The following is an 18831-nucleotide window of genomic DNA, read 5'->3' on the forward strand; positions in this document are numbered from 1 at the left end:
GAGCAAAGGATGTTCTTATTTTTACCTATTTTGAATTTTGATTCATGTTGCAAGAACATATTCTATCAATGACATTTTCCAAATTAAACCAATTGTTCTCTGTCCAAGTTTCTCCACCAGATGACGGTTTTGCATTGTGTTTAGCAAGCAAGTAGTAAAAGTCAGCTTTTGCTTTAGGATTGAGATTTTCATTCATTTTGTGTGAAGAGACCAGAACTATACCAGGGAGCTGATTTGTGAACTCAAGTTACAAAATCATACAGACCTTTTTATGCCCTTTGTCTCCCTAGATAGCTGAAGAAACAAAATCTGTCTGGAAGGCACTGTTTTAATTGCTTCAGGTTTGTCCCTTCCTTTCCAGACAGTCCAGATACACAATCACACTCACACACGCACACAAATGTTTTCTTTGTGAGGGGACCAGAACCTAGAACAGGGGGAATGCCACTCAGCCTTCGCTGGGCCACCCCTTGCTCCATGTGTAGGTGAAGGGACAATATCTGTCTAAAAGGCACAGCTTAATTTCTTCAGGTCTGTCCCCTCCCTTTTAGACAGTCCAGGTACACAAATACAGCAATAACAACAGTAACAGGTTCAGATACAACTCCAATACAACATCAATTCCAATATCAATATCAGGATTAGGAGGAGTATCAGTGTCGGAGTCCGTGCCGGTAAGATCAGTAACAGAAGTGACTGTAACAATTTCCCCTGCTTTTGCACTGAAAAATCTTTTGTGTCAATTCCAGAGCCTGTGTGCTCAATCAAGGGTGAGATTTGGCTTTGGCATATGCAGTCTGACGGAGATTACAGACTACACAGAACCTGCAAAATCTCACGGGCTACCAGAATCCATCCTCGTCGCCAATTATGTGAGGGTCCACCTGAAATGAACGGGTGATGAATGATTTTTTTTGGTGCAAAAAATAACCAACAAAGGCACAGGGGTTTTGCAGTAACAAATCAACAAAATGCAATTTTATTAATGATAACCACAACTGAATATGCATTTGGTTAGGGAATCTGGGGAGGAGAAGGGTAAGACAAGGGAAAGAGGGAGGAAAGAAGGTTAGGGAGGGGCTTATAGCTACCGAAATGTGATGTCTTCGGGGGTCCCGCCGCCGAAACTCGCTGGTGCACGCTTTGGGGAGATCTCAGAGGACAGTCAGAACCGAACCCCAAAATATACTGTTCTTGGTTGGGGGAAGGGTGGCCAAAATTAGGTTTCCATGGAGGGCAAAAGAATAGGAACAGCAGGAGGGGGGAGGTTACTCCATTGTTTTCATGGCCGAATGTTTGCAGGTACATTTACTCTGGGCAGTTTTTCCCCCTCCCCGAGCTGGGGTGGGGGGGTTCAGTCCCAGTCTCTGGAAGGAGGTTGCCAAGGGGGTACCAGGGGGGTGCCAGTAGGGTGCCGGGGGGTTCCTTGTCTTGTCTTGGTTCCTTGATGAGGGGATTCGCATCTCTGTTTGTCCGTCACGGTGGTTGAAGGCAGGCGAGAGGGGTCTTCTCTTGGAGGGGAGGAGCCACCCCAGAGCTCAGTGCAGCCAAGTCAGGAGGTTGGAAGAAAGTCCAGTTCCATTGTTCAGAAAAGGGCAGCATGCCCCTTCAAGTTCAGCATGGCATGTTCTGAAAACACCACCTGTGAACACACTGAATAAGCATGAGACTTTCTTTCCCAACTGGCTCAACAGTTTTTAACCTTTCGGGGGTATTTTCTCATGACAATTGTGAGGCAAAAAATGAAGGATTTTTGGATGGACTTTTAAATGAGCCTTGCTTGGTCTTATCTTATGCAAGCTGTTACAGCTCCAGAGCTCAGTCCCCAAGGGGACTGGGTGCTAGAAGCCAGCTCGCTCTCAGACTAAGGCCGTGGGTTAGCCCCTAGCAAGCAGGGAATATTCAGCTCTTAGTGATTAGGCAGCTCTTGTGATTTCAGCTTTGCTTGCTAGGTAGCTTTTCCCTTGGCCTAAGGCTCCAGCAGACGGTAGAGAGAGGAGAAGCAGAAGACACTGGCTGTTCCACGAGTATGGCTTTATTGTAGGGGTCCGTGAAGGGTCTCAGCTCTTCTTCTTCCGAGTTAGTAGGGGTACAGTATGCTACTTTTATACCCTTGGCCTGGATCCAATCCTGACCAATGGCAAAGGTGTTAGAGTGACCATAAGTGACCAATAGTAGGGTTTAACACAATATTGCCTTACATGGCTATAGGGATAAGGTACAAGGCGCATGTCCCTGGAGACAGGAAACTTCTTTGCTGCTGTGTCAGCATTCTATTCTCCAAGGGGCCCTGGCTAAACCTGAGGGGTTTACTACAGACTTTCACAACCAGAAACTGCTGCTCCATCCCCACGGGCTGCAGGCCCCCATGGGCAGGGCGGGGGCGTGGGGGCTACTGCCCTGCACAGCCTCCCCTTCACATCCCTGCCAGAGCCATGGGCAGCTGCCTGTGGCCCCCGAGCGTGCTCAGGAATTGACCACTGCTGCTGGAGGCCTTGGTGCTGAGCCCCTGAATCATCTCTCACTCGGACATGCTCACAAACAAAGGAGGAACAGGGCCTCAATGGCCCGAAGAGCTGCCCACAGAACCAGGAGGACCTGGACAAGTGGGATTGCAGAAGCAGCGTGGGGAGAACATCCAGGCAGGCTGCCAGGGGCTGAGGCTGGGGCAATGGAAAATCTGCAGTGGGAAGGAAACCACACAGCATCTGGTATTTTGAAACACAGCTAGAGTTTTCCTGTGCATTCTGACTATGAATCACCAATGGTGGGCTGTGAAATTTCTAATACCTGTCTGGCCCTTGGGGCTGAGCTGTGGGATGAAGCTGTGGGAGGAGACCTGGGAGAGATCCTGGAGTGAGCCAGGGTCCCCCACGTCAGAGCAGAGCCCGGAACAGCGGGAAGGGATCCATGGCAGCCTCGCTCCCCCTCTACCCTTTCCTCACCATGGGCCAAACAACATCCTGAAGCACATTGTGAGAGAACTGCTCAAAGGGGATGGTGGGTGCATTCCCTCAGCCTTGTCCTGGGGCTCAGCAGCCGAGGGCTCTGGCTGCACATCTGGACATGCCGAGCCCGGAACACCAGGAAGGGATCCATGGCAGCCTCGCTGCCCCGCTGCTGCTTCCATGCCCTGCAGGGCTGTTTCCCAGCCTGGCCTGACTGCAGCTTCTCCCCAGCCTCTGCAGGAAGGCATTGGGCATCAGCTGCCGCGCAGCCCAAACTCACCAGTGATCCCCTGCATTTTCCCAGTCACCAGGCACATCCTGAGGTGTGGCTGCTTGGAGGAGGGAGGGCCATAGCCAGCCCCAAAGGCCTGGGGGGATCAGGATTTTCCTGATCATAACCCATGTCTTGGAAAAGTATTGCCTCCTGAAGAGGCGACCTCCTGGATATGCAATGATTCCATCTGATCCAGCTGTGCCTCTTCCTTTCTCAAGGGATGGACAGAGGGGCTCTATAGAAGGTGGCATTTCCTGCAGGAAGGGAGGCGATGCCAGGCACAGTCACAGGAGGTAATTGCTGTGCCTCTGGGCCTGAGCCCTGCTGAGGCTTGAGCTGGCCTCTCTGCTGCTTGGCACTGCGGGCACAGCCCGGACAAGACGGGCACAGCCCAGAGGAATTGTCCCGAGCAGGCTCAGGGCACTCGCGTACTGAGCTGTCCTGCTGGGCTCCCTCTGTGGGAGACACGTCCCGAAACCTGGGAGCGGCTGCACGGGGTGTCCATGGTGGGGAAAGGGCAGAGCAGGAGAGCAAGACTCCAGTGTGTCCTGAGAGGGCCTGGCCATGTGCCCCTTGGGGTGTGGGAGCTGTTCCATAGGCAGGTGGGCAAGCAGGCGGGAGGGACGGAGGTTGGGAGAGACAGCTGTGGCACTGCAGATTTCCCCAAGCATTTAGTGAGGCTTTCCTGTGTGGGAGGGAGGGAGAGAGCCCCCAGGCCCTGGGCTGCTGCAGCTGCCCCTCCAGGCATGTTGCACAGCACCTGCAAAGAGCGTGGAGAGTGACCAGGAGGCACGGGCTCCCACAGCCTTACCCCACCCCCTTGCAGTGCCCAATTCCCCAAGGGAGAAGGGGATCCCAGCACACCATGGAAATGGTTCTGTAGGATCTGTGATCCCTTCTCAACTGGGATCATGACTTGAATTACTTGAAAATACTGGTGAATGGTGCTTTGAAGACCTTGCCAGATGTTGGAGTCATGTTCTGAATGTACCTTTTCTGACAGAATAATCCGTGGCAGTGTGGCAAGAGTTTACTCATGAGACAGTTCCCTTAAGTTCTTCTGAGGGTGGATCAGTTCTGGAAAACTTACCCTGCTCCCTTCTGGAGCCCTGAGTGATCCCACAGGATCGCTGTCAGTGGGAAGAAGGAGCATTTATCTGTCCATTCTCCTCCCGTGTGCAATGCCACAGTGTCCTTCTGTGTGCTCTGTACAGCCACAGAGAAGAGCAGAGAGGGAAGGGGCTGGGCCCAGGGCTGTGCCCCGGGGCTGAGCCTTTCTCAGCTCCTTTGCTGCCCCCAGGGAGCCCGAGCTGCTTCTGCTGGCACTGCCAAGCCCTGGCCCTGCCTGGGGCTGGGTTTGGAGCTGCTGGCAGCTCCAGGGAGTCCTTTCTGCCCCACCTACCCCGCATGGGGCTCCTTCCATCCCAGGGTGGGGCCACTGCAGGCACAAGGTCCCCCTGGCCCTGCTCCTGACTGGAAGGCAGAGACAAGGGAGTGCCTTGGAGGGCACCAATCACCCAGGTGCCCTCACTGACACTCAGGTCTGAAGGAGAATCTTCAGCAGTGCCATTGGAGCTATTGTGTCCTGCCTTTCTTTGCAGCTAAGCCTGTTGGTAAAGGTGATCTGGCTTCCCAGCCCACGTTCAGGATTGAGCCTCTGGGACATGGTGAGGGTAGGTCAAGGCCTTTCCCCTGGGAGAGCTGCCAGCTCAGAGCCCAAAGCTCGGCCAGGGGGCATCGCTGCAGGCGCCAGGACAGAGCCATGCACTTGGTGCCATGATCTAGTTGAGGTGTTAGAACATGGGTTGGACTTGATGATCTTAAAGGTCTCTTCCAACCTAGAATTTTTATGATTCTGTGATTCTGTGTGTGCCCTCACCCTGCACGATCCACTCTCAACTTCTGCTCAGCACTGGCAGCTGTTTGGAGGAGGGTGGGCCCTGGCCCAGCTGAAAAAGACCAGATGATTTGTTGATTACACCCGATTTTGCATAAGCATGATGTCCTGAACATGCCATCAAAGTAATGGAGAATCGTTCCGTCTGTTAAGGTGTACTTTTTGTTTCTCAAGTGATGGGCCAAAAGGCAGGACAGAAGGAGGTGTTTCCACAACGAAGCAGAGGCCGATTGGCAGCCCCTGCTGCAGGAAGGAAGGCCAAGCCAAACACAGGCATGGGCACAGGCACAGGCTCAGAAGGTAATTGCTGTGCTGGGCTCAGCAGGGCTCAGCCCTTGGCGGGACTGTGTGGCTGCGGCTCTTCCACTGGGGCCTGCCCTTGCACGGCCCGGCTGCAGCCAAAGCTGGAGGTGCCTCTGGAGCTCGTTCACAGCCCTGGGGAAAGGGGACTCGTGCACCAACGTCCCTCCCGCTGCAGCTGCTCCAGAGCTGGCCCTGAGTGCCCAGAGGCCCAAGGCACAGGAGCGGGAGCCCTGCCACGAGCCCAGGGCCAGAGCCAGCCTTGGCTCCCGACTGGGCAGGGGCTGCACTGGGTCCTGACAGGGCCTGACTCTGTGCCCTGGGGCTGGGGGAGCTGTCACGGGGCAGGGAGGGCCAGGGCTGGCAGTGGCTGCTCAGGGATGGCTTTGGCCCATATCCCTCCAAGCAGCCACTGCCCAAGCAGCTCCACAGCCCCCGGGCTCTCCTCCCGGCCTGCTGGGCTTTGTTGGGTGGGCACAGCCTGTGCCAAGGGGCGGCAAGTTGCCTGCAGGCCCCAGCTCTGGGGGAAATGGAGAATGTCCTGCCCGCATCCACCGTGCTGCCAGCTCATTCATGTTCCATTTCCCCGCTTAATGGGACACCACATATCAGGAGACATTTTGTTCATCAGTCCCACAAGGATCCATGATGAGTCACCACTTGTTCAATTGCATTTTATAACATTGATGTTTCTCAAGTGATGAAAATCCTTCCTTGCTATTGCTCCAATACCCTTCTTTTTCAAGTTCCAATGCTTATCCCACAACAATGTAAATGGTGTGGGCTTGTTTGCAAATATTTTTGGCTTTTTCTACGGGACAGAGGGCTGGAAAAGCACATTTCTTTCAAACAAGGAAAGATCAAGAAATACTCAGCAACTATAACTCCCAGGCCAGGATCAAGGGTCATTACAGAAGTCTTTCTCTGGCTATAAAATACTTACTGGCACACAGTTTGCTTCTTCAAATGGCAGGCAGACCTTTTTTGTACTAGTCAAGGAAAACTGGCCTGCTGATTCAGTGCATGTGTAGTGAGTACAGTTGTCATATGGATCTTTATAACTCTTTCCAACCTGAAAAAAAACAGAAAAAAAAATTAAAAAACAAAACCAAAAACAAACGAAGACAAACAAAACCCCCAAGCCAATGGAGTATAGCAAAAAAAAAAAAAATAGAAAACTGAAACAGTAATAAAGTCAATGAACTGGCAGAGACTGGGTTGATCTTACCACTCTGAAAGGACTGAGATGTCTGCAACTCACATCTACAAATTATGTACCAAGCTCACCCACTACCAGTCTATGCAAAATCACTTCTGTGGCCTCCCAGGGGGAAAGAATGAAAGAATGGCAGAATAAGCTGACGCTCCCCATTGCTCCCACAGGTGCAGCTGGAACCACAGCACATGTTCCTGATGCCCAGAAGGGCCTTGGAAGGGGTTTCTGTCAGGGAACAGGCTTCAGTCTGGGGTTACTGGCAGGCCTGCTTGTCTTGGATCTGATCTTCCGCTTATGCTCTGTCTGAATTTGGACTTACTTGAAGAGGAGACAGTGAGTGTTTAGTTGACGTTTCCCTCAAACAACTTCTTTTGAAAATCTGCTGTACATAGGAAACATTCCCAGTGAGGCTGCAGTGTAGGTGTGGCCAGTCCACGATTGTCCAAAGAACTCTGCTGAGGGTTCTGCTGCTGCCCAGAGCATTCATTGGCCTCCTAATTGCTGAGCCTTGTCCTGGGGGGCCCGCTGGGGCTGCAGCCAGTGCTGGCTCCCACTGAGGCTGCCTGGCCAAGAGCAGCCCCAGGGGCACAGGGCAGAGGCAAAGCACGGTGGGGAGGAGAAAGAGCAGGGACGAGATTGCCCTTGAAAGGCAGAGGCGCTCTGGGGCCCGCTCCTGCCCAGGGAGCCTGCCCAGAGCCGTGCCCTGCTGGCCGGGGCCGTGAGGGGCAGCTGTGCAGCTGGGCCAGGCTGTGCCAGCAGCTCCAGCCGTGCTGGGGAGCCTTGCCAGCTCTGGGCCCGGCTGTGCAGGAGGTTCCCTGTGTGCCACTGGAACCTGGGGCCTCAGCCACCTCTTCTTTCCACAGTTCCACCTCTGGACAGGAGTTGTAAGATGGCGGCTGCACCTCACACCCAAACAGCAGGAGCAGCTCCTCCAGCAGTTAGAAGAGCCTGGGCAGCCCTGTCAAGAATTCTGAGGAGAAGACTCCAGAACAGCCATCGACAAGGAAATCTCCTATTCTCCTGGAGATCCCACTGCCACCTCCTCTCCCCATGAGTATCCCCAAGCTACTTTCATTTCTTTTTTGATCCTCCTCTGTCCCGTCACGACTCCTTCTATAGACCCCAGCAGCAGCCCAGCACCCTCCAGCCCCTCCTGAGACTAACATGTCGTTTCCTCTGCCCCTGAGCCCCCTGGCCCTGCCCTCTAAGCAACACTGAAGTTAACCCTGCTCTCTGCCAGGCTAGGTGATGGCCCTTTCTTTAGTTGCACTAAAGGGAAGGTGCCGTCACCCCAGTGTTTGGGTGGCAGCAGCAGCAAAGCCCACCTGGCAGCCGCACTGGCTGAGCTCCATGGCCAGGAGCAGCCGTGGATGCCCATGGTGTGGGCAGGCAGGAGCCAGGCAGGGGCTGCTGTGACCAGCAGCGGGGTCCCGAGGCCTGGGGGAGCCCATGCTGAGCGTCCCTGGGCTGAGGGCACGTTTCCTTCCCTGGCATCATCTGGGCCTGGACCTCCTCCAGTGGCAAGCCCAGGAAAAGAGGGAAGCCATCAAGAGCATCTCCATGGACACAGTCTGACCCACAATGTCAGCAGGTGACAAATAAGGTTTTGCTGAGCAATGGACCTGGGATACACAAAAACAATCAAGGCAGTCCATTTGTACAGATGCAGGCACACTCTGGGGGTACAGCTGAGGCCATGAGGTCACAGCAGGCTCAGGGGTCACAGCAGGCTGAGGTCACAGTTGGCTCTGAGGTCACAGAGGTGCCAGACCCAGTGGTTGCACAGCAGCACAAGGAGTGAGCACTCAGTCCTTGAGCACAACTGTTGCGGCAGCAGCAGCGGCGGTGGCAGCAGTGGTGCTGACATTGGGACAGCGGTGTCAGGACAGCGGTGGCAGCAAGAGCTGCGGCACTGGCAGAGGGCAAGGCACCATGGCCCTTGCTCTGCGCCTCTTCCTCCTGCTCCTCCTGGCCGTGGCCCTGCCTGCCAGGGCTGCCCAGGCTGCTCCGCTGCAAGGGTGGCGAGCAGGTGAGCTGGCAGCCTGGCTCCCCTTTCCCGGGACAGCGCTTCCTGCTCCCCGGGAAGCGCCGGGGATGGTTTTCCCCAGGCCTTTAGGAAGGGTTTCCTCTGGGGGAGGGAGAGAGACCCCATGGCCCTGGGCAGCCCCAGTTTCCTCTCCAGGGATGTGTCCCAGGGCCTGCAAAGAAGGTGCAGTGACCAGGAGCCTGCCCAGAGCTCCCGAGGCCCCTGTGCAGTTTGGCCTTGTCCATTCACACCTGGCTCCCGTAGCCTTAACCAACCCCCTTGCAATGTCCTGTTCCTAAAGGCAGAAGGGGATCCCAAAACAAAAATGAAATGGTTCAGATCTTTGTTCCATTCTAGATTTGGATCACGCCTTGCAAGATTTGGAAGTCCAGGTGAATGACACTGTGAAGGTCTTGATGAATGCCAGAGGCAAGTTCTGAATTTCCCTTTTTACTGGCAGAATAATCAGTGTCCATGTGGCAAGAGCTCACCCATCGGCCATGTTTGTTAACGTTAAATCAGGGCTGAAGAATTCTGTAAACCTTGCCCCGCTCTTTTGTGGAGCACTGAGGGATCCCACAGGATGGCTGTCAGTGGGAGGAAGGAGCATTTAGCTGTCCATCCTCCTCCCGTGTGCAATGCCACTGTGTCCTTTTGTGTGCTCTGTGCAGCCACAGAGAAGAGCAGAATGGGCAGGGGCCAGGCTCAGGGCTGTGCCCCAGGGCTGAGCCTTGCCTGCAGCCCGAGGATCTGCTACAGTGCCATGGGTGATGTTCTGTACGGCCTTTCATTGCAGCTGAACTTGTTGGTGAAGGTGATCTGGCTTCCAAAACCACATCCATGACTGAGCCTCTGGGAGATGGTGAGGGTAGGTCAAGGCCTTTCCCCTGGGAGAGCTGCCAGCTCAGAGCCCAAAGCTCGGCCAGGGGGGCATCGCTGCAGGTGCCAGGACAGAGCCATGCACGTGTGTGCCCTCGCCCTGCGCCATCTCCTCACCGCTCCTGCGGCTCAGTGGTGCCCGTGCAGCTGAGCAGAGATGGCAGAAGCTTCTGTGGCTGATGTGTTACAGATGTGTCTGCAGGGAGGACTTTTCCTGTCCCTGTGATGATTCCTACCCAGAAGCCAGGCTCCCGTCGCAGGGGTGAGTAGTGTGTCCCTGCTGACCCCACAGGCTGAGCCCTGCTTGTGTGGCATCCATTCATGGGAAATGGAACCGTGTTGCTCTAAGGTCCTCCAAGGGGAAAGAACAAAGCTACAGAACAGAAGAAACCCCATGAGCCCTCTGAACAAATGAAGGAAATGCTGAAGGAAATGCAGCAGGCAGGACAAGGTGGGTGCATTCCCTCAGCCTTCACCTGGGGCTCAGCAGCCGAGGCTTTGGCTGCACATCTGGACACGCCGAGCCTGGCACAGCAGGAAGGGATCCATGGCAGCCTCACTGCCCTGCTGCTGCTTCCATGCCCTGCAGGGCTGTTTTCCAGCCTGGCCTGGCTGCAGCTTCTCCCCAGCCTCTGCAGGAAAGCATTGGGCATCCGCTGACAGGCAGCCCAAACCGCACCACAGGCATGAGATGCCCTGCAATTTCCCATCTCCAGGCAGATGAGAAGGGGCACCTATATGGAGAAGGGAGAGCCCTGCCCTACCCAAAAAGTTGAAAGGGATTTCCTGAATCTTAACCATGTCTTTGAGAGGCATTGCCTCCTGAAGATGCCACCTCCCCAATGGGGAACAGTCCAATCTGATCCAGCTCTCTCTTTTCTCCAGAAGCAGATGGAGAGGCTGTGCAGAAAGAAGCCTTTCCTGGAGGAAGCAATGGCTCATGGACAGCCGCTTCTGCAGGACAGGAGCCGATGCAAGGCACAGCTACAGGAGGTAATTGCAGTGCCTCTGGGTCTGAACCCTGCTGAGGCTTGAGCTGCCCTCTCTGCTGCTTGGCACTGTGGGCACAGCTCAGACAAGACGGGCACAGCTCAGAGGAATTGTCCCGAGCAGGCTCAGGGCACTCGCGTACTGAGCTGTCCTGCTGGGCTCCCTCTGTGGGAGACACGTCCCGAAACCTGGGAGCGGCTGCACAGGGTGCCCGTGGTGGGGAAAGGGCAGAGGGGGAGAGCAAGGCTCCAGTGGGTCCTGAGAGGGCCTGGCTATGTGCCAGTGTGCTGGGGGATTTGTACCAGGGGAAAGATGGTTGGAGAGATAGAAGTAGGTAGAAAGGGAAGGAGAAGGGGCAGGAGGGATGGAGGGGGACAGGGGGATAGCTGTGGCACTGCCTGCTGCAGTTTTCCCCAGGGATTTAGCAAGAGTTGCAGCTGTGGAAGTGAGAGCTCCCAGGGCCCTGGGTTGCTTCAGCCGCCCCACCATGGATGTTGCACAGGGCATGGAAAGAGGGTGCAGAGTGACCACGAGCCTGCCCAGAGCTCCCCAGGCCCCTGTGCAGTTCGGCCTTGTCCATTCACACCTGGCTCCCATGGCCATACTCGACCCCCTTGCAGTGCCCAATGCTCAAAGCAGAAGGGGATCCCAGCGCACAAAGGAAATGGTTCAGGTCTTTGTTCCATTTTAGATTTGGATCACGCCTTGGAAGATTTGGAAGTCCAGGTGAATGACACTTTGAATGTCATGGCGAATGCCAGAGGCAAGTTCTGAATTTCCCTTTTTACTGGCAGAATAATCAGTGTCCATGTGGCAAGAGCTCACCCATCGGCCATGTTTGTTAACATTAAGTCAGGGCTGAAGAATTCTGTAAACCTTGCCCCGCTTCTTTCTGGAGCACTGAGGGATCCCACAGGATGGCTGTCAGTGGGAGGAAGGAGCATTTAGCTGTCCATCCTCCTCCCGTGTGCAATGCCACTGTGTCCTTTTGTGTGCTCTGTGCAGTCCCAGAAAAGAGCAGAACGGGCAGGGGCCAGCCCAGGGCTGTGCCCCAGCGCTGAGCCTTGCCTGCAGCCCGAGGATCTGCTACAGTGCCATGGGTGATGTTCTGTACGGCCTTTCTTTGCAGCTGAACTTGTTGGTGAAGGTGATCTGGCTTCCAAAACCACATCCATGACTGAGCCTCTGGGAGATGGTGAGGGTAGGTCAAGGCCTTTCCCCTGGGAGAGCTGCCAGCTCAGAGCCCAAAGCTCGGCCAGGGGGGCATCGCTGCAGGTGCCAGGACAGAGCCATGCACATGTGTGCCCTCGCCCTGCGCCATCCCCTCACCGCTCCTGCGGCTCAGTGGTGCCCGTGCAGCTGAGCAGAGATGGCAGAAGCTTCTGTGGCTGATGTGTTACAGATGTGTCTGCAGGGAGGACTTTTCCTGTCCCTGTGATGATTCCTACCCAGAAGCCAGGCTCCCGTCGCAGGGGTGAGTAGTGTGTCCCTGCTGACCCCACAGGCTGAGCCCTGCTTGTGTGGCATCCATTCATGGGAAATGGAACCGTGTTGCTTCAAGGTCCTCCAAGGGGAAAGAACAAAGCTACAGAACAGAAGAAACCCCATGAGCCCTCTGAACAAATGAAGGAAATGATGAAGGAAATGCAGCAGGCAGGACAAGGTGGGTGCATTCCCTCAGCCTTCTCCTGGGGCTCAGCAGCCGAGGCTTTGGCTGCACATCTGGACACGCCGAGCCCGGCCCAGCAGGAAGGGATCCATGGCAGCCTCACTGCCCCGCTGCTGCTTCCACGTCCTGCAGGGCTTTTTCACAGCCTGGCCTGGCTGCAGCTTCTCCCAGCCTCTGCAGGAAGGCATTTGGCATCAGCTGACAGGCAGCCCAAACCGCACCACAGGCATGAGATGCCCTGCAATTTCCCATCTCCAGGCAGATGAGAAGGGGCACCTATATGGAGAAGGGAGAGCCCTGCCCTACCCAAAAAGTTGAAAGGGATTTCTTGAATCTTAACCATGTCTTTGAGAGGCATTGCCTCCTGAAGTTGCCACGTCTCCAATGGGGAACAGTCCAATCTGATCCAGCTCTCTCTTTTCTCCAGAAGCAGATGGAGAGGCTATGCAGAAGGAAGCATTTCCTGGAGGAAGCAGTGGCCCATTGACAGCCGCTTCTGCAGGAAGGGAGGCGATGCCAGGCATGGCCACAGGAGGTAATTGCTGTGCCTCTGGGTCTGAACCCTGCTGAGGCTTGAGCTGCCCTCTCTGCTGCTTGGCACTGTGGGCACAGCTCAGACAAGACGGGCACAGCTCAGAGGAATTGTCCCGAGCAGGCTCAGGGCACTCGCGTACTGAGCTGTCCTGCTGGGCTCCCTCCATGGGAGACAAGTCCCGAAACCTGGGAGCGGCTGCACGGGGTGTCCATGGTGGGGAAAGGGCAGAGGGGGAGAGCAAGGCTCCAGTGGGTCCTGAGAGGGCCTGGCTATGTGCCTGTGTGCTGGGGGATTTGTACCAGGGGAAAGATGGTTGGAGAGATAGAAGTAGGTAGAAAGGGAAGGAGAAGGGGCAGGAGGGATGGAGGGGGACAGGGGGATAGCTGTGGCACTGCCTGCTGCAGTTTTCCCCAGGGATTTAGCAAGAGTTGCAGCTGTGGAAGTGAGAGCTCCCAGGGCCCTGGGTTGCTTCAGCCGCCCCACCATGGATGTTGCACAGGGCATGGAAAGAGGGTGCAGAGTGACCACGAGCCTGCCCAGAGCTCCCCAGGCCCCTGTGGAGTGTGACCTTGCCCATTCACACCTGGCTCCCACGGCCGTACCCGACCCCCTTGCAGTGCCCAATTCCCAAAGGCAAAAGGGGATCCCAACACACCCTGAAAAATGTTCTCATCTGTGCTCCGTTCTAGATGAGGTTGCTCAAAAGGCTTCCCCATTAGATTGGTTGAGAAAAGTGTTGAAGCCTTTGGAGCCTCCTTCAGGTATGTTCTCACTGTCCTACACAGTAATAATTGTTGACAACTTCACAGCAACCAGGTTATACAAGCTACTGTGGCTGTTGTGTTACAGATGTGTCTGCAGGAAGGACTTTTCCTGCCCCTTTGCTGATTCCTACAGAGAGCCCTGGCTCTAATTGCTGGGGTGAGTAGTGTTGTCCCTGCTGACCCCACAGGCTGAGCCCTGCTTCTGTGGCATGCATTCCTAGGAAATGGAACTACTTTCTGTTAAGGTCCTCTGAGAGGGAAGAACAAAGCCCCAGGACACAAGAAACCCCACAAGCCAAGCAACATCTTGAAACGAATAGTGACGGAACTACTCAAAGGGAATGGTGAGAGCATTTCCCTCAGCCTTGTCCTGGGGCTCAGCAGCCGAGGGCTCTGGCTGCACATCTGGACATGCCATGCCCAGAACAGTGGGAAGGGATCCATGGCAGCCTCGATGCCCCGCTGCTGCTTCCATGCCCTGCAGGGCTGTTTCCCAGCCTGGCCTGGCATCCGCTGCCACACAGCCCAAACTCACCAGGGATCCCCTGCATTTTCCCAGTCCCCAGTAGGATCCTGAGTGTGGCTGCTTACAGGAGGCAGGGCTATAGCTAGCCCCAAAGGCCTGGGGAATCAGGATTTTCCTGATCCTTATCCATGTTTTGGAGAAGTATTGCCTCCTGAACAGGCCACCTCCAGGATGTGCAATGATTCCATCTGATCCAGCTGTGCCTCTTCATTTCTCAAGGAATGGACAGAGAGGCTCTATGGAAGGTGGCATTTCCTGCAGGAAGGGAGGCGATGCCAGGCACAGTCACAGGAGGTAATTGCTGTGCCTCTGGGCCTGAGCCCTGCTGAGGCTTGAGCTGCCCTCTCTGCTGCTTGGCACTGCAGGCACAGCCCGGACAAGATGGGCACAGCCCAGAGGAATTATCCCAAGCAGGCTCAGGGCACTCGGGTAGTGAGCTGTCCTGCTGGGCTCCCTCCCTGGGAGACACGTCCTGAAACCTGGGAGCGGCTGCACGGGGTGCCCATGGTGGGGAAAGGGCAGAGGGGGAGAGCAAGGCTCCAGTGGGTCCTGAGAGGGCCTGGCCATGTGCCCCTTGGGGTGTGGGAGCTGTTCCATGGGCAGGTGGGCAAGCAGGAGGGAGGGACGGAGGTTGGGAGCAACAGCTGTGACACTGCTGATTTCCCCAAGCATTTAGTGAGGCTTTCCTGTGTGGGAAGGAGGGAGAGAGCCCCAGGGCCCTGGGCTGTTGCAGCTGCCCCTCCAGGCATGTTGCACAGCACCTGCAAAGAGCGTGGAGAGTGACCAGGAGGCACAGGCTCCCACAGCCTTACCCCACCCCCTTGCAGTGCCCAATTCCCCAAGGGAGAAGGGGATCCCAGCACACCATGGAAATGGTTCTGTAGGATCTGTGCTCCCTTCTCGACTGGCATGTGACTTGGATTAGTTGGAAATGCTGGTAAATGGTGCTTTGAAGACCTTGCCACATGTTGAAGGCAAGTTCGCAATGTACCTTTCCTGGCAGAAATATCCATGGCAGTGTGGCAAGGGCTTACTCATGAGCCAGTTCCCTTAAATTTCACTGAAGATTGATCAGTTCTGGAAACCTTGCCCTGCTCCCTTCTGGAGTCCTGAGGGATACCACAGGATCGCTGTCAGTGGGAGGAAGGATCATTTATTTGTCCATCCTCTTCCCGAGTGCAATGCCACAGTGTCCTTCTGTGTGCTCTGTGCAGCCACAGAGAAGAGCAGAGAGGGAAGGGGCTGGGCCCAGGGCTGTGCCCCAGGGCTGAGCCTTTCTCAGCTCCTTTGCTGCCCCCAGGAAGCCTTACCTGCTCCTGCTGCCACTGCCAATGCCTGGCCCTGCCTGGGGCTGGGTTTGGAGCTGCAGCAGCTCCAGAGAGTCCTTTCTGTCCCAACTACCCCGCATGGGGCTCCTTCCATCCCAGTGTGGGGCCACTGCAGGCACGAGGTCCCCCTGGCCCTGCTCCTAGGTGGAAGGCAGAGCCAAGGAAGTGCCTTGGAGGGCACCAACCACCCATGTGCCCTCACTGCCACTCGGGCCTGAAGGAGAATCTTCAGCAGTGCCATTGGAGCTGTTCTGTCCTGCCTTTCGTTTCAGCTGAGCCTGTTGGTAAAGGTGATCTGGCTTCCCAGCCCACGTTCAGGATTGAGCCTCTGGGAGATGGTGAGGGTAGGTCAAGGCCTTTCCCCTTAGAGAGCTGCCAGCTCAGAGCCCAAAGCTCGGCCAGGGGGGCATCACGGCAGGGGCCAGAACAGAGCCATGTACGTGTGTGGCCTCGCCCTGCACAATCCACTCACAACTTCTGCTCAGCACTGGCAGCTGTTTGGAGGAGGGTGGGCCCTGGCCCAGCTGAAAAAGACCAGATGATTTGTTGAGTTTACCCGATTTTGCATAAGCATGACGTCCTGAAGATGCCATCAAAGTAAATGGAGAATCGTTCCATCTGTTAAGGTGTAGTTTTTGTTTCTCCAGTGATGGGCCAAAAGGCAGGACAGAAGGAGTTGTTTCCGCAAGGAAGCAGAGGCCGATTGGCAGCCCCTGCTGCAGGAAGGAAGGCCAAGCCAAACACAGGCATGGGCATGGGCACAGGCTCAGAAGGTAATTGCTGTGCTGGGCTCAGCAGGGCTGGGTGGCTGCAGCTCTTCCACAGGGGCCTGCCCTTGCACGGCCTAACCACAGCCAAAGCTGGAGGTGCCTCTTGAGGCCTTGAGGCCTCTGGAGCTCATTCAGAGCCCCAGGGAAAAGGGGACTCGTGCACCAACGTCCCTCCCGCTGCAGCTGCTCTGGAGCTGGCCCTGAGTGCCCAGAGGCCCAAGGCACAGGAGCAGCCCCGAGCGGGAGCCCTGCCGTGAGCCCAGGGCCAGAGCCGGACTTGGCTCCCAACTGGGCAGGGGCTGCACTGGGTCCTGCCAGGGCCTGACTCTGTGCCCTGGGGCTGGGGGAGCTGTCACGGGGCAGGGAGGGCCAGGGCTGGCAGTGGCTGCTCAGGGATGGCTTTGGCCCCTGTCCCTCCAAGCAGTGACTGCCCAAGCAGCTGCACTGCCCCCGGGCTCTCCTCCTGGCCTGCTGGGCTTTGTTGGGTGTCACAGCCTGTGCCAAGGGGCGGCAAGTTGCCTGCAGACCCCAGCTCTGGGGGAAACGGAGAACATCCTGCCTGCATCCACCGTGCTGGCAGCTCAGCAGTGCAGCACAGCACGGGCTGACGCTCCCCATTGCTCCCATAGGTGCAGCTGGAACCACAGCACGTGTTCCTGATTCCCAGAAGGGCCTTGGAAGGGGTTTCTGTCAGGGAACAGGCTTCTGGCTAGGGTTACTTGCAGGCCTGCTTGTCTTGGAGCTGATCTTAATCTTATGCTGTGTCCGAATTTGGACTTGCTGGAAAAGGGTAAATGTTTAGTTCACCTTTCTCTCAAACAACTTCTTTTGAAATTGTACTTCAGACAGAAAACATTCCCACTGAGGCTGCACTGTAGGTGTGGCCAGTCCATGATTGTCCAAAGAATTCTTCTGAGGGTTCTGCTGCTGCCCAGAGCTTTCATTGGCCTCCTCATTGCTGGGCCTTTTCCTGGGGGGCCCGCTGGGGCTGCAGCCAGTGCTGGCTCCCACTGAGGCTGCCTGGCCAAGAGCAACCCCAGGGGCACAGGGCAGAGGCAAAGCACGGTGGGGAGGAGAAAGAGCAGGGACGAGATTGCCCTTGAAAGGCAGAGGCGCTCTGGGGCTCGCTCCTGGCCAGGGAGCCTGCCCAGAGCCGTGTCCTGCTGGCCGGGGCCTTGAGGGGCAGCTGTGCAGCTGGGCCAAGCTGTGCCAGCAGCTCCAGCCGTGCTGGGGAGCCTTGCCAGCTCTGGGCCTGGCTGTGCAGGAGGGTCCCTGTGTGCCACTGGCACCTGGGGCCTCAGCCACCTCTTCTTTCCACAGTTCCACCTCTGGACAGGAGTTGTAAGACGGTGGCTGCACCTCACACCCAAACAGCGGGAGCAGCTCCTCCAGCAGTAAGAAGAGCCTGCGCAGCCCTGTCCAGAGTTCTGAGGAGAAGACTCCAGAACAGCCATCGACAAGGAAATCTCCTATTCTCCTGGAGATCCCACTGACACCTCCTCTCTCCATGTATATCCCCAAGCTACTTCCATCTCCTTTTTGATCATCTTCTGTCCCGTCCCGACTTCTTCTATAGACCCCAGGAGCAGCCCAGCACCCTCCAGCCCCTCCTGAGACCAACATGTCCCTTCCTCTGCCCCTGAGCCCCCTGGTCCCGCCCTCTAAAAAACACTGAAGTTATCCCCGCTCTCTGCCAGGCTAGGTGACGGCCCTTTCTTTAGTTGCACTAAAGGGAAGGTGCCGTCACCCCAGTGTTTGGGTCGCAGCAGCAGCAAAGCCCAGCCGGCAGCATCACTGGCTGAGCTCCATGGCCAGGAGCAGCTGTGGATGCCCACGGTGTGGGCAGGCAGGAGCCAGGCCGGGGCTGCCGTGACCAGCGGCGGGGTCCTGAGGGCTGGGGAAGCCCAGGGGGCAGGCAGCAGCATGGGGCTCTTGAGAAAAAGCAACTCCATTTGCTTAGGTTTTCTGTTTTAGAAATTAGAAATTTGTAGAATTATTTCAAAATATATTTTCTGTAGAGAGACACCCCCAAATATATCTTCCCAATTACTATGGTGTTTAAAGATTTTTGTAAGCAGTTTTAGAATCTAGAGAACAAGTGACCTTATTTTGTCTTCACTTTTCATTCTTAGAAATATTTAGAAATATCTTTTGTAGAGAGACATCCCCAAATGTTTCGTTTATGTTTCCACAACACATCTGTATTTTTGAAACTGGTTTTAGAGTTCCGGAAAATATTTCCCCCTTTTACAATAAAAAATAAAATTGCATTTCAGTGGTAATCTTTATTCTAGGAAGAAGTAAGACCCCTTCAGCCAGCCAGCCTGCTGCAGAGAGTCTTTTCCCACAGGAGCCTTGTACCTAGTCACAACCAACATACATAAAACCTTTTCCCTGATATTTCCTGGGATTTTTGACAAGCTCCCGTCTTAGTCTTCTCAGAAAAACTTTGAGCACAGTGGGCATCTCTTCAAGTTGCCATCTTTGCTTCTGGTGGAACTTCCTCAGTTCTAGAGCAGGGCCTTCTCTCAGCTTCCTGCTGGCCCCGGGCTCTCCTCCCGGCCTGCTGGGCTTTGTTGGGTGGCACAGCCTGTGACGTTGCTCCCACGTGTGACTGAGGGCACAGCTTAAGCAGAACCTATCCATCTTGTCTACAAAAACATTTATCACTGAAAGACACCAGGTTTCTGAAATAATTTGGGGAAAGTC

The 18831-nt window shown here is 55.6% G+C and overlaps 1 protein-coding gene and 1 pseudogene across 1 annotated transcript in view; both read right to left on the reverse strand.

The window, feature by feature from the left end:
* The window catches only part of LOC141729581 (uncharacterized), a 425427-nt pseudogene that overhangs the window by 118221 nt on the left and 288375 nt on the right, over positions 1-18831 (reverse strand).
* The window catches only part of LOC141729522 (uncharacterized), a 74646-nt gene that overhangs the window by 7092 nt on the left and 48723 nt on the right, over positions 1-18831 (reverse strand). The gene's annotated exons all lie outside the window — the stretch shown is intronic.

The sequence above is a fragment of the Zonotrichia albicollis genome, chromosome 7 (assembly GCF_047830755.1).
Source record: "Zonotrichia albicollis isolate bZonAlb1 chromosome 7, bZonAlb1.hap1, whole genome shotgun sequence".
NCBI lineage: Eukaryota > Metazoa > Chordata > Aves > Passeriformes > Passerellidae > Zonotrichia > Zonotrichia albicollis.